General features: G+C 40.6%; 1 long non-coding RNA gene across 1 annotated transcript in view; it reads right to left on the reverse strand.

The window, feature by feature from the left end:
• The window catches only part of LOC108304584, a 104,821-nt gene extending 90,274 nt beyond the window's left edge, over window positions 1–14,547 (reverse strand). Inside the window, exon 1 of the long non-coding RNA XR_001825313.2 lies at window positions 14,499–14,547. This is a non-coding gene — a long non-coding RNA (uncharacterized LOC108304584). The remainder of the gene's footprint in view (window positions 1–14,498) is intronic.
• Window positions 14,548–16,220: the final 1,673 nt, after the last annotated feature.

A 16,220-nucleotide genomic window follows, 5' to 3' on the forward strand; every position in this document is an offset into this window, starting at 1 on the left:
TGAAGGAAGACAGTGCTGTACACTTTTAAACAATCAGATCTTGTGAGAACTCACTATCATGAGAATAGCAAGGGAGAAATCTGTCCCCCATGATCCAGGGAACTGTGTTCTTTAGACATTATTTGATTTGCTTCAATATCTCAACATAGTAATTCTTAAAGAGCAGCCCAGTATCCCCTTGCTGGGCCCAGAGCTGAACCAAAAATGCAGACTTTCTTTCTTTCAGATATTTTATAATATCTGCTAGTACCCACCCACTAGTAAGCTGCTAAGTAAAGGATTACTGAGATTTGGTATTTGTAAATTTAAATGCTCACTTTAGAATTTACTTGAGTGATGTAGTAATGCAAATGGACTTCAAGCAGCAAAACTTGCAGTGTGCATGTTTACGCAGATATTTACAATCAAAGATATTTTCAGAAAAGATGCTTTGCGATGAGTTTTGAATTAGTCATCATTTTTAATTGTTATTTTTGTCTGGTTTTTAATTATTTTGAAATAATTATAGATTCACAAGTTGTTGCAAAGATAGTACAGAGAGGTACTATCTTTCACCACCCGCCAGGTCTCTCCTCCAGCACTGAAGATCACAATTCAGCATGAGATTTGAGTGAGGACACAGAACCAAACAATACAACATTGTTTAGATATATTTATAAAACCACTCATCAGTTGAAATAATCCCAATTTGGTACCATTCCAAAAATGCTGCTATGAACAATTGTGTATAGGTTTCTGTGTGGACATAAACTTTTATTTATCTGGGATAAATCGTAGTATAATAAGAGTAAGTTTAGATTGTTTTGAAACTACCAAACTATTTTCTAGAGTGGCTGTGTTGTTTTATAGTCCTACCAACAATGCATGAGAAATTCAGGGTTTCCACATTATTGCCAGCCTTTGGTATTGTCACTATTTTTGTTTTACTCTTTGAACAGGTAGACAGTGATGTCTCATCGTTTCCTTAATTTACATTTCCCTAATGGCTAGTGATATCGAAAAACTTTTCATGACTTATTCGCCATCCATTTATCTTTGTTGGTGACTATATCTTCATGTCTTTTGCCTATTTTCTGGTTGGATTATTTCTTATTTGTTTTACTATTGAGTTTTGAGAATTCAGTATGCATTGTAGACATGAGCTCTTTATCAGATATGTGGTTTTCAAATGTTTTCTCCTAGTTCATAACTTGTATTTTTCTCTTAACAAAGTCTCTCCCAGAGCAAAAGTTTCAAATTTTGATAAAGCATAATTTACCAGTTTTTTTCTTTTATGATCTGCTTTTTGTCTTATGTCTACGAGCCTTTCATAAAATTCTATATACTGAAGATTTTCTCCTTTATTTTGTTCTAAATGTTTTAAAACTTTATGCTTTACATTTAAATCTATAATCTCTTTTGAGTTAATTTTTGTATAAGGCATGAGATTTTGTTTTTGTTTGTTGGGTACATGGATATCCAATTGCTCCAGACCATCTGTTGGAAAAGCTTTTCTTCCCCCCATTGACTAGCTTTTGCACTTTTGTCAAAAATAAGTTGGTCATATTTGTATGTGTCTATTTCTGGGTTATCTATTTTGTTCCATGGTCCATTGATATATGTGTTTATCCCCTCACCAATACCACACGATCTAGATAACTATAACTATATAATCAGTCTTAAAATCAAGTAAAGTGATTTCTTCTTTATTCTCCTTTTTCAAATTTATTTTAGATAGTCTAGTTCCTTTGCCTATCCATATAAATTTTAGAATAATCTTACCTAAAGCTGGGTGCAGTGTCTCACGCCTGTAATCCCAGCACTTTGGGATGACGTGGGAGGATTCCTGAGGCCAGGAGTTCAAGACCAACCTGGAATTTTAAAATTAGCCAGACAGTGGCACATGCCTGCAGTCCCAGCTACTTGGGAAGCTGTAGCAGAAAGGTCACTTGAGTCCAAAAATTCAAGGTTACATTGCGCTATGATTGTACCAGTCTGGGTGACAGAGTGAGACCTGGTCTCAAAAAATAAAAATAAAAAAAGAAGAAAAATCTTGTATACATGTCTATAAAAAAATCTTGCTTGAATTTTGATAAGAATTGCATTAAAACCATTCCTCAATTTAGGGCACATTGATGTCTTTATTACATTGAGCCTTCCAACCCATGAACACAGTATGTTTCTTATATCAGTGTTTTGTAGTTTTCAGCATACAAGTCCTCTTTTGTTAGATTTTCACTTAAATATTTCACATATTCTTTCTTGCTTTTTAATTATAAATTGTGGGTATAGCTTTATCATTATTACTTGAGTTGTAGTTTAGTTAGTTAACTCTTAAGCAAAAATCATAAACTGAACTCTCTCAGGGCAAATTCAGCCTATAGAGAATTTTAACGGGAAGAGATTTCCCAACACAACCTCCACACTTCTACCTCCCTATGAAAAATTGGGAAATCTGGTAACACTATGCCTCACATCCTTACACAGCAACAATCAGCTGGAGCCTAGTGTCCACCACTTCGAGGAGGCATGCTCTAGTTAACCATAACCCTCACTGTACATAATGCACATACCGCTATGCCTGGCCTAATTTCCTCATTTGTTACCGTCTTGACTGTGGTAGGCAACTGAGTTTCCACTCCTGCCTTAAATTGAGTGGTGATACATATTGGCCTAAACAATATGTTTGGCTTATTAACTAGACTTTCATATATCAGCCATGGGGTGTATAATACATGTAAATCATCCATGTATAATACGTGTAAATCATCTACACTCTTAGGTATTTATTAGCTGCTGTATGTGTGTATGTGTGTGTGTGTATGCATATACATTTTTCCCCCTCACTCCAAAATGTTCTTGTGGCACTTCATTATAATCAACTGTTTCTCCCGGAGCAATGGGAGGAAGCAGAGTAAGTGGTCTTTGGACATGATTTACGTAATCTAAATAATCATGTTTAGGTTTCTTGCATAGGTTAACTTGTGTCATGGGAGTTTGTTGAGTAGGTTATTTCATGCCCCAGGTGTTAAGCCTAGTACCCATTAGTTATTTCTCCTGATTCTCTCCCTCCTCCTACCGTCCACCTTCTGATAGGCCCCAGTATGTATTGGCCCCCCTCCCTGTGTTCCCATCATTCAACTCCCACTTATAAGTGAGAACATGTGATATTTGGGTTTCTGTTCCTACACTAGTTTGCTAAGGATAATGGCTTTCAGCTCCATCCATGTTCCTGCAGAGGACATGATCTTGCTCTTTTTCAAGAAGCCATTGTTTTTAAAAGGTATAAGATAACAGCATTTAACATGTCCTCTCTGGTCTCCCAAAGCTCCTGTAAAAAGTATTTCCTTGAGTTTCTTTAACATGATAGTTTTAAAAAGCACTTTAGTCGATAAGATCTCATTTTTCTTTTTATTCTCCTAACAACATGGAAAAGTCAGCAGAATAAGATATTGCAGATAAAATTACTATGGTTCTAAGAGATTAGGTGATGTTCTCAATGCTACACAGCTACAGAGGGCCAGATATTCCAATATTAAGCCTAGTGAAGAGTAATTGCTTGAATGAAATAAAAATAGAATGTGATATCAAAGTTACAAATTACATTCCAAAATCTCAATAATAAAGTTCAATAAATATACACAAACTCAAAATTACTGCTTCAGTTATAAAGGTCAGGAAATCAAATTCCTGATACGTTCTCTTTTAAGAGCTGGAATGAAGGAGAGAGTTTACATTTGTTTCCTGTTGTTAGGAAAAGTCACCCTTGATAGGAGACCAAACTTCAAATATTATTTCTTGCACCATGACAAGTCATGTGCTATACCACGAAACCCCTTCCTCTCCCACTATTTTTCCCACCCCACAGCTGTAGCTCAGGAGCATGGGTCCTTTTTCATCCTCTATTTATGATCCGTAATTCCATGAAAAGATAAAAAACAGAGTAGAAACAGAGAAACTAGCTGAGGGAGCCTTCTACATGAGAGCTCTTCTCTACGGGTTAGAATTTTGTCATAGAGACTCATTGGACAGATGTTAACCTCTGGTAAACATACAAAGGTCATGTCATTTCTCTGAGTGCTTTTTCAGCTCTTAACTTGCGGTTGCCAAAGTATTTTTCCCAAGAATTTATCATCTTGAGATAATGGAGGTTGCATTTCAAAGCTGTACCTACAACATTCAATTTTCCTACTGGGAAAGAAAAATGGGTTCCCTCGGCTTAACCAAGTTCACTCTGTTTATCTCTACTAGTCATTCAAATGCATGACAGAGTTAACCTAGTCCCCATGTAACCACTCACCATCATCTATATGTGGCCAGGGAGGAGAGTTTGTTTTTTTTAATACCCTACTTCTCCTAATCCATTATCCATGATAATCCATGTGTCCCCTGGGCACTTAATCATCAAAGCAACCATAAACCTCTTTTTGAAGATCAAATGGTTTTTTAATCCATTTACTTACAGAATCCTGAGCTATAGAAAATTAATGATAAGTGTAAGTGGGCCACTATTCTAAGTTTCTCTTGGAGCCTGTTAACAAGGTCATAAATCAGTAGTGGCTTATGGGCCAGGTGGGTCAAAATGTGGGAAAAATCCTCTTGGTTGGTTGCTTTTCCCTGCACTCTTCATTTGAACTTAGCTCTCACCACCTGCCTGGCCTGCCTGCCCTCCCAAAACCCCATCGATGAATTAACAAAACTCAGCCAGCCCAAGAGCTAATTAGACTTTAAACTTTCCAGTGAGGGTGCCGTTAATTCTCATCTTCCTTTCTGCACCCAGTTAGCTAAAACCATTTAGGAAAATCACCCTGGGTCTTTGAACTCTCAAAGAAGTAAGAAAACAGTAATTTTCATTAAGCAAAGGCACTGTGTTCTAGGCTAAGTTTCCCTCTATCCTTATTCATGTCCTCTTTCCTCATTACTGAGGGACTGTATCAAATTACCCCAAAGTGGCCAAGGACACTGCTGGCCACTGCAAAGCCTGTAGCCTCAAAAAAGCCCCAAGGTCATTATTATATCTCTCTCTACATTTCATTTACCCAGTTAAGAGAAACAATAATTATTTCTAAACCACTCAATAAAAGAAATTCAGATTCCATAATAACTAGAAATGTTATATTGGTATTATCCTTTATAAAGATTTCCTTCGCCAGAGGAGCTGGATTAACTTAAACATGGAAAAACTCCTGACTGATCACAAGAAGAGGCTTTTTAATTATTCATTATGCAGTAACTAAGTGTTCTTTGGTTAAGGGGAAAAAAAAGCCTTCTTCTAAATAAAAACCCATTCATGAGATAGATGAAAAGTCTTGCATTTTCTGTCCTTCCCAAGTGTCTACTCAACATAAAGTCTCTTCATGTTAAATATATATGTATATATATTTATAATGATTGAAACATCAGTCAGAAGCATGGGAGAAAGACAGTGAATAATCAAATGAACCCAGGAACCAAAGGAGAAGGAATAGCAGCCCAAAGAGGAGAATGCTGCAGACTGAAATGATGGTAGGGGCTCCTCTGAATGAACTGGTCTCTGCAGAATGGACTGAGATGGCCATTGTTCAGCACTTCTGCTCACCAGCAGTGATGAGCTCAACCTGACTTAAGATATAAGCAGGGGATGGAGAAAGAAGGGATGCTGCTTCCTCTGCAGGAAAGACTGTTAGCCAAGCACAGGGGCTCACACCTGTAATCCCAATACTCTGGGAGGCCAAAGTGGGAGGATCATTTGAGCCCAGGAGTTCAAAGACCACCCTAGGCAACAAAGTGAGACCCCATTTCAATCAGTCAATCAATCAATCAATCAATAAACTTGTGTGACCCTCTTGGGGCCTTAATGAAGAACCAGGGGAAATCAATGCCCAGAGAAGGACCCAAGATAGGAAGGGACTGGGCTGAGGATCTGGATGAAGTGTTTGGCCCTTGAGAATGTCTACATCACACTCCTTCTTCCTGATGCTGGATGCTGCACCTGTCTTGAAGACCTGGGCTGGCCTCCTGAGCACAATCACAATGTGCTCGCTGGGAGTCCTTACACTGGCTAAGTGATGTCCTTACACTGGATAAGTGATTTTGTTGTTCTCTGAGCATCTGGGCTGAAAAAAGCATTGTTGATAACTGTTATGAACTGAATGTTTGTGTCACCCCAAAATTCACATGTTGAAGCCCTAACCCCTAATGTGATGGTATTTGGAAGTGGGCATTTAGGAGATAATCAGGATTAGAAGACATTATAAGGGTGGGGTCCTCATGATGGAATTAGTGCTCTTTTAAGAAGAGACACCAGAGAACCTGCTATTTCTCTTTCTCTACCATGTGAAGACACAGAGAAGGTAGATCTACAAGCCAGGAAGAGAGCACCCACCAGGAACAATCAGCCAGCACCTTTATTTTGGATTTCCCAACCTCCAGAATTGTAAGAAATACATTGCTGTTTAACGTATGCAGTCTATTGGATTTTATTACGGAAATAGGAGCCAACTAACACAATGACTCATCGCTGAGAAGGCGTCAGAATATAGGTAGGGGCCACTTGTCGATGGAGCCAAGGAAGCAATCTGAAAAAACTGAAAGAATGAGTCTGTATTTTCCCTTATTACACATTCTGGCTAAAAACAGAAAACCTGTATATAGGCTAACTCTTCACTTGTGTAAATTTCAGTCTCGCTATCACTCTGTGACTTACAAGGATCTGATTTCTAACCCTAGTTTCTATCATTCATTGGCAATATAACCCTGGGTAAGATGCTTAATGACAATGATTTACAAGATAGGTTGTAATACCTTCCTCTTAGGCTTGTGGTGAGAATTTAATCAACTAATATGTAGAAGGCATCTGGTTGGAAACGTGCCATCCCAACAAGGAAGAGGAGGGGTTTGCTAGTGGGAGTAGGACCTGCCTTGCTGTGGAACAGAAGCTCTAGAAGAAAGCACTGAAGAGGCGCACACCAAATCTTTCCTTTATGAGTGAGATTTTGGTCTTGTCATCATGACCATTACTTTTGAGCCACTGCAGCCTCTCCAGCTGCCTGGAGCATGTGTGCTTCTACTCTTGATTAAGCAACCAAGACAGGACATTCATGACAAGCAAGTATTTTTTAGTTGTTGCCTAAAAGCAATAATTTTTTGTTATTGCTACCTTCCTTTCAATAACTAGTGCTTTTAATGGAATTGCAGTGGCAATATTGTCCCAAGGTGATGGGCTACTATGACTGAATAATATCCCCAGATTTTATGTCTTTTATTAAACAACAGAGGAACACAGGCTCATCTCATGAATGTTAATGTGATCAAGATCATTGCCCACTGGAAAAATGCGTTCTAATTGAGTTGTGAGAAAGTGTGCCTTGCCATATCAAACAAAAGGAAATCAATAGCTTTCAAAGGATTAGAGTTCCCAGAGGCTCGGTGGGACCAGGCGAGTAACAGCATTTTGTCAAAATCCTGTTTTGAAACAAATTCCAAAAATCTCTCCTTCCACCTATAGGATAGATTCATTTAACCATTTTATTTTTCTTGTCAATAAAGTGTCAAAGCAATTTGACTAAATGCCGAGGCGAACGCATGATTTCAGTCTCATTACACATACTCTGCCAGCTTGCTTAATGATCAGCTAGGTATTTTCCTCAAAGACTTGGCGTCTTTTTAAGTGGGAATCAGGCCAGGGTATTTATTGAAGCTTTACAGAATTAGTTCTCTTTCCTATCCAACCCCTCTTCCCTCTCACCATAACCAGCTGACTGTGACATGCATGTGTGCCCCACGGCCTTTCTCACATACCCCTCCATAAGGAAATTCAGATTTCAGCCTCTTTTTTTCTGTCCTCCTCCCTTTGCAGTAAGAAAGCGATCCTTGCAATTTACCTTGATTATTTGTGGGAAATGAGAACAGCCGTGGTCAAAATGAGTTAATAAATGTTCCCTATGCAGGGCACATGATACGGTGATACTGAAAAGTGAGGGGGCACTTTGCCAAGATATGAAGCAAGATATTTACACTGGGTATTTTGATGAGCACATCTCACCTTCTGATGGAAGCCAAGCAGTAGTATAGCAGTTTACAGAATTTTAATGCTATATGCTAGAGGGCCAATGTCACATGCAAGTGAATTGCTTTGTTAGCCCTGGCCTTGTGACCATGGGAGACAGTCAGAGAGGAAGGGACTGTGTACCTCCTGAATGAGGTATTGATTGAGAGCTGCCATGTCCTAGCTGGCGGCTGCTGGGTTTTCTAAAAGAATGAAAACAGCTGGGCTCAGTGGTTCACGCCTGTCATCTCAGCATTTGGGAGGCTGAGGCAGGTGGATCACTTGAGGTCAGGAGTTTGAGACCAGCCTGGCCAACATGGTGAAACCCCATCTCTACTAAAAAAGAACACAAAAATTAGCCGGGTATGGTTGGCCTGCGCCTGTAATGCCAGCTACTAGGGAGACTGAGGCAGGAGAATTGCTTGAACCCGGGAGGCAGAGGTTGTGGCGAGCCGAGATCACAACATTGCACTCCAGCCTGGACAGCAAGAGCAAAACTCTGCCTGAAAAGAAAAGAAAAGAAAAGAAAAGAAAAGAAAAGAAAAGAAAAGAAAAGAAAAGAAAAGAGAAAAGAAAGAAAAGAAAAGAGAGAGAAAGAAAGAATAAAAACAAGTCATGGCCTTCACTCTAAAAGGACAGGCTTTTGTGAACAAGACTATTTATGTTCATTCCTCTTGACCACTAGGAACTAAGACACAATTTACTAAAAGTTGTATTGTCCAAATGACCGCACCCAGGATTAGTGGTAGGAATACTTTTGTGGTCACTGATATGGGTGTAACCAGATATGAGGTTTTTCTTTACACATGTGGTTCAGCCAATTATTAATATTAAATTATCCAATTCTCTAATGCCGCCATAAGACATCTCTGTCTCCTGCTCATAGACAAAAGAAATAATTTGAAAACTCGGCTTGAGATATGCAAACAAGAGTGACAAGGTGTATGTAGAGCTCTAGAAATTACTGTGGTAACCTCTGTGAATCAGAAACTCAAAAACCCTTCACAACCTTTTCCCCCTTACCTTCCCCTACCTCTTCCTACAGAGGCCAGGAAAATAAAATATATTCTTTCCCAGGCAACCTCGTGGCTAGAAGTAGCGATGTTACACAGTTCTGGCCCATGTAATTGTCAACAAAAAGAGCCAAACTCCATGAGATATTCGAAGAGATTTATTCTGAGCCAAGTATGAGTGACCATGGCCCGTGACACAGCCCTCAAGGGGTCCTGAGAGCGTGTGCCCAAGGTGGTCAGGGTGCAGCTTGGTTTTATACATTTTAGGGAGGCATGAGACATCAATCAAATACATTTACGAAATACATTGGTTTGGTTTAGAAAGGTGGGACAACTTAAAGCCAGGGGTGAGGGGAAGTCGGGGGGTTGGGGGCACGGAAGAGGAGGGCCACGGGTGGGAAGGAGGGCAGCTTCCAGGCTATATGTGAATTTAAACATTTTCTGATTGACAATTGGTTGAGTTTTTGTCTAAGGACCTGAGATTAATAGAAAGGAAATGTTTGGGTTAAGATAAGATTGTGGAGACCAAGGTTCTTTGGCAGTCTCATAGCAGCTGCCGTTAGAAACAATAGATGACAAATGTTTCCTATCCAGACCCTTTAAAAGGTGTTAGACTCTCAGTTCATCTATCCAGAATTGGAAGGGCCTGAAAGGAAAATGTCTAGCTATGTTAATAGAGATTCCTTACAGATGTGAATTTTCCCCCACAAAGGACATCTGGCAGGGCCATTTCAAAATATGACAAAAAACATGCTTTAGCAGTAAAATATGTTGATTTTCTTTGTTGCCACATAATGTTAGGCCAGAGTCAAGCTGGAAAATAAATCACAATATATAGGGTTAACAAATGCCCAGCTGATGAGAATTTATGGTTTATAGGGCATGACTCCCCAGACCCCTTAGATAGGAATTTGGCCAAGATAAAAAAAAAAAAATTCAGAGCTGTTGCTGGGTGTGGTGGCTCATGCCTGTAATCCCAGCACTTTGGGCAGCCGATGCAGGCAGATCATAAGGTCAGGAGTTCAAGATCAGCCTGGCCAGCATGGTGAAACGCCTTCTCTACTAAAAATACAAAAAAAATTAGCTGGACATGGTGGGATGAACTTGTAGTCCCAGTTACTTGGGAAGCTGAGACAGGAGAATTGCTTGAACCCGGGAGGCAGAGGTTTCAGTGAGCTGAGATTGCGCCACTGCACTCCAGCCTGGGTGAGAAGAATGAGACTCTGTCTCAAAAAATAATAATAATAATCAGAGCTTAGTCTTCATAATAAAAGGAAGTTACTGGATAGAGCTCTGAGGGAAGTTCTTTAAAGGGATGGGCACAGCTCCTTACCTACTGCCTTTCAGCCTCTCCCTCCCCGATGACACCTGGGGATGCAGCCACCATCTGGAGACCATGAAAATGAAAGCCACTTGCTAAGACAGAAGAGAAAGATAAACAGAACTTGTCCTTGATGACATTTGGAACTGGTATACTTGCCGAGAATCATCTACCTCCAGACTTTGTGTTGCATGTGACAAATAAACCCCTCCCTTGTTTGGGCCTTGTCAGTTAGGTGTTCTGTTACTTGCAGCTAAATGTAATCCTAATAGACACACTTACTCTGAGCATTTGACATCTGCTAGCTCAGCTCTGTCATTTTGCCACTTATCCTAGTGACAGGCATTTGCATCTGTCTTGACTGACAACACTGTGAGCCTGCACTACTGGTATGGTACTAGACAAAATCTGTCCTTTGTCAAACTTTCTAAAAATAGTGACTCATGGTGATTATTCCAACATCATTGGCTATTTAAATTCTGGAATCTTTATTACTATTGAATGTTTTCTTAATTTGGTGAAATATAGTTATTAGGTATAGGGGAAAAACAGTGTTGGTGTTGGTGTTTTTCTCACCCAGCACTTCTGCCACCAGATATGTGGGAGTTTTCCCCACACACCGAGCAAGCAATTCTCAGGAAGACACCAAATGAGTATCCTGTAATTCAACCCAATTCTGAAACTCCCACAGTTAAGTGTTCAGTTCCATACACTGCCCCCTACTTTAGATGCCTATCACAAGACCCAGGTTGTGTCCTGTATTTCCAGCCAACTGGCTATAAATTGGGATGTCCATGACCCCCTCCTCAAGTTTAAGACAGCTCACAGAACTCAGGGAAACACTTAGGTTTACCAGTGTATTATGAAGGACATTACGGAGGATTCAGGTGAAGAGGTGTGTAGGGAAGGGTTTGTGGGAAGGGATGTGGAGCTTCTGTGTCCTCTCTGGGCACACCACCCTCCAGGAACCTCCACGTGTTTAGCTATCCAGAAACTTTCCAAACTAAAAGCTTCATTACCAATGTATGATTGATTAAATCACTGTCCGCTGGTGATCAACTTAACCTTCAGTCCCTCTCCCCAACCCTGAGGTTAGAGGCTGGGGCTAAAAGGCCCAATCTTCAATGCCTTGGTCTTTCCAATGACGAGCCCCTGTCCTGAAGCTATTTAGGGGCCCCCAGCCACCTATGTTATTGAGTCAGCTCAATAACATGCAAAGGACACTCTTATCACTCAGGCTTTAGGAGTATGTATCAGGAAACCAGGACAAAGGGTTTTAGAAGCTTTGTACCAGAAAACGGGGACAAAGACCAAACACATATTTCATAATATCACAATACTGTATGGTTTTTCTGGGCTTGTTTAAACCTCCTTTTCTTCCTAATACATCATATCACTATTTTAAACAAAGTTATTACAATTCCTACCTGGAGGCTGCACAGGGGCCAATTCCATCTACTCCTTCAATTACAAAGCTAAAGCATCTTTAAAGATCATTTTCTGCACAGAACCCTTCCGAAAGGCCCACCGTAGGCAATAGTTTTAATTCAGAACTCATGTAACAGACTCCACAAGCTAGCTGAAGGACAACAGGTTTTGCTAAAGCCCATAAATATTTGATGGTCCAATCTTAACAGTTCCTAAAGATGAAAGCACTTTGTACGATATCAAATTGCCCCCAAAGACTCTTCTATCTGAATTGTTGGCTCTAGTCACCTTACTTATCATTTGTGGGCTCTCACCCTCCCCTTGAGTAACCTGACATAAATCAATAGGAAGCAATTTGTTAAATGCATAACATGAGACTTATTTGTAATTATCTTCAAACCACTGTGTATACTTGATATGTATGTGGAAATGATTGAAAAGCACCACTGCCTAAGAGTGTAAAATCTTCTAGAGAGAAGGCAAACATTGCCCAGCTGCCATGCCCTCCTCTCTAGAAAGAGCAACAAAGAGAAAATTCAGTAATTAGAAGTAACATGACAATTACTATATGCCAGGCTGTGCTAAGAAATTTAATAACTCATTTAATCCTCACAACAACCCTATAACACAACTAGTATTATTATCCCTGTTACACAAAGAAGAAACTGAAACACAGATACTAAATGGTGGGTCTGAGATTTGAAAGCAGACAACTCCAGAGTCCATGTCTTCACCACTATATTTTACTGCCCCAGGATCCCTACTGCTTGGTGTTTGTACCACATGTGATCTTCTCCTCTTGAGTGTGGGTAGGACCTATGACTTCCTTTTTAACAACAGAATGTGACAAAGGTGATGGGATTTCGTTTCCATTATTACATTGCATACAGAACTAAGGGTGGCCTCTGGCCAACAATTAGCAAGGAACAGAGGCCCTCAGTTCAACAACATTCCAGGAACTGAACTCTGCCAACAATCATGTGAGCTTGGATATGAATCCCTTCCCCAGTTGAGTTTTCAGATGAGACTACAGCTTCAGTTCACACATTAATTATACCCTTGTAAGAGTCCCTGAAACAGAGGACTCAGGTAATTCAAGCCTAGAAGCCTGACCACAGAAACTGTGAGATAATAAAGGTGTACTCTTGTCGGTTGCTAAGTGTGTGGTAATTTGTTAGGCAGCAATAGATAATTTATATGTATATGCTGTCTCTTGCTGTAACTCTTACTTTGGAATATATATCTGGCCCATCAAAAGTTGTCACCAAATAAGAAAACATTGTTTCTGATAAAAGGCCTAAGAATATGCACCCAAGGGAGTCTAGGCAGCAGTGTAGAAGCACATCAGTGTTTTCAAGAAGAAGAAAGCTGACTGTTTTCCCATACAACATACCCCTCCTCTGACCCTTGTTAATACCTGACCTCAAGGCTATAAAGAAAGGTACTGGGAGAGAGCAGGCTGGTATAGAGGTGTACCTTACAGTCTTTGAAGAAATTTTCAACATCCCCTGTAGTTTCTGAGGTCTTTGCTTTTAATAAATCTATGTTTTTGCTGTCGTGTAGTATTACATACAAGGAGTGAGCACATGGGATCTGAAGAGCTGAAAAGACTGACAACCCAGGAGAAGGGGAAAGCATGGAAGTAACCCAGACCCAGGTAGGTGTCAGTTGGAGCAGAAGCCAGCACCTAAGTAGGACATCAGTGCCATTGTGGGGGATCTGGGTGAGACTTAAGGGATCAGGCAGGCGTCAAAGGGTAGATTAAGTCACTGGTTCAGTGTCTAGGGAGAAAGTCCGTGTGCAGGAGACAGGAAGCTGAAAAGAATATGCAACAGATGCTGGGCACGGTGGCTCACACCTATAATCCCAATACTTTGGGAGGTCATGGCAGGAGGATTGTTTGAGCCCAGGAGTTCAACACCAGCCTGACCAACATAGTGGAACCTCATCTCTACAAATATTAATAAAAAAAAATTAGGTGGGTGTGGTCCCAGCTACTCATGAGGTTGAGGTGGGAGGATCACTTGAGCCCAGGACGTCCAGGATGCAATGGGCATGATCATGCCACTGCACTTTAGTCTGTTAGACAGGGTCTCACTCTTTAGGTAGGTCATCACCTGGTGATCTTTCTGGACAGTTTCTCTCCAGGAAATGCAGGAAAGGAGTGGAAGAAGCAAGACAGATTATTTATGCTAGAAGAAATCTTAGCAGCCATCGCACTATATCCTCTCATTTTACCGACTGAAAAACCTCTGAAACCTAGAGTGGCTGGCAACGTGTCCAAGCTCACAAAGCTAGGTAATGGTGCATCAGAAGCAGGTGTTAGCCAGGTGCTTTTCTCAATGCCACTCCAGCCAATTAATCAATGGCAACTTGAGAGCCTGAGCCTTCAGCACTATGTAGACAAGTGACACTGTGTGGCTAAGGGCTAAATTGTATGGACAGGCTAAAACTGCTAGAGGAGTTCTGGAGACAAATGAAAGAGAGCTGGGTAATCAGAGATGACTCATGAAGAAGGTTCAATCCAACCCAATCTAGACTGTGCAGAATGAGGAGAAGCTATGTACTGTGACCAGGTCTAAATGGAATCAGAATCTCTAACCTCCTCCTCCTCAAGACAAAGGCCTTAGACACTTTAACATCTTTCCAAATTTCCCCTATTTCCCATCTTCCAGGTGTTTATCTAGTATATTATGCACAAGACTTAAAATACAGGGAAAATGTAACTTACGATTTTGGACACGTTGTAATAATTTCTTCGTTCACCATTGTTTTTCTGTTCCACACCTTTTGGATTCATTTTCTCTTACGGGAAATAGATAAAGTTCGGTAGTTCTTTCAGGAAGGTACTCAGACAGCCAATCTTCCTAGCCCTGGTGTCTGGCTGTGTCCATCTCACTGTCACTCCTGAGCAATACTTTACTTGGGGATGGAATTATTCTAGTATTTACCTTCAGTGCTGAAGTGGCAGCTGCCAATTTACCATTGTTTTGTAAGGGGCAAGTCTTTTCTTCCTGCTTGCTTATAAGACCTCCCCCTTTGTTATCCATGTTTGGTCATTTCACTTGACTTGTCCCCCACTTCATTCTGTCTCAGCTTAAATGCCACCTCTTCAGAAAGGCTTTCCCTGACCATTTGTTTATTTTTCCTTCATAGTACTTATCTACACATGAATTTAAAGTTGTATATTTATATAAAAAACATATATATGTATCATATTCTACATACATCCTATATGTGTGTGAGTGTTCCCCCACCGAATCTCCAGTACTTAGAACAGAGCCTGGCAATAAATCACTAAATCGATAGCCCCCAATAAATGAGCAATTACACATAGATGTGAGGTTTTATGGTGGTTTTTGAGTTCATCCTGCTCAGCATTCGGTGCTGAACTCTTTCCATCTTAACAACCTGGATGTTAACAGCCTGGTCTGGAAACACTGGCTATTTCCTACATTAAGGGATTTAGGACTCTGTAATACTCATGGTTCTCCAGAGAACAGAGCCAACAGGAGATATTTACATGGAGAAAGAGAGATTTTAAGGAATTGGTGCATCTGATTGTGGAGGGTTGGTAAATCCAAACTCTGTAGGGTAAGGCAGCAGGCTGGAGACCCAGGGATGAATTGCACTTTGAGTCCAAAGACCACCTATAGGCAGAACTTACATAATAGAGGCATAATCTGCTATACTCAAAGTCTACTGATCTATTTATTGTTTGTTTTTTAGAGATAGAGTTTCACTCTGTTGTTCAGGCTTAAGTGCAGTGGCACAATCATACTTCACTGTAACCTTGAATTCCTGGACTCTAGTGATCCTCCAGCCACAGCCTCCTGGCTAGCTGGGACTACAGGCACATATCACCATGCCCAGCTAATTTTTAAATTTTTTTCTGGAGATGTGCTCTTGCTACATTGCCCAAGATGGGCTTGAACTCTTGGGCCCAAGCAGTTCTCCCACTTCAGCCTCCTGAATAGCTAAGAGTAGCAAGGATTACAAGTGCATGTCACAATACCTAATTAATTATTTTATTTTTTGCAGAAACAGGGTCTTGCTGTGTTGCGTAGGTTGGTCTCCAGCTCCTGGCCTCCAGCGGTCCTCCTGCCTTGGCCTCCCAAAGCACCAGGATTATAGGCATGAACAACACATCTGGCTTACTACTGATTTAAATGTTAATCTCATCTTAAAAATACCTTCCCAGAAATATCTAATGTTTGAACAATATGTGGATATTATGACCTAGTCACACTGACACATAAAATTAACCTTCACAGACTCCCACCCTAGATGGGAAGTGCTCCATTTGTGCCACCCAGCCTCACTTCTGTTTTGACTCCTGTTATGCTTGGCGGCCTCTGTTTCCTCCCAGAGCTGCTCACTCCCAGCTGCCACCCACCTCTGGGCTCTCCAGTGGAGTTATTTCACTTCGGGGGCTCTGGCTACACAGAGATTC

This window comes from Cebus imitator, unplaced genomic scaffold, assembly GCF_001604975.1.
Source record: "Cebus imitator isolate Cc_AM_T3 unplaced genomic scaffold, Cebus_imitator-1.0 Scaffold55, whole genome shotgun sequence".
NCBI classification, from domain to species: domain Eukaryota; kingdom Metazoa; phylum Chordata; class Mammalia; order Primates; family Cebidae; genus Cebus; species Cebus imitator.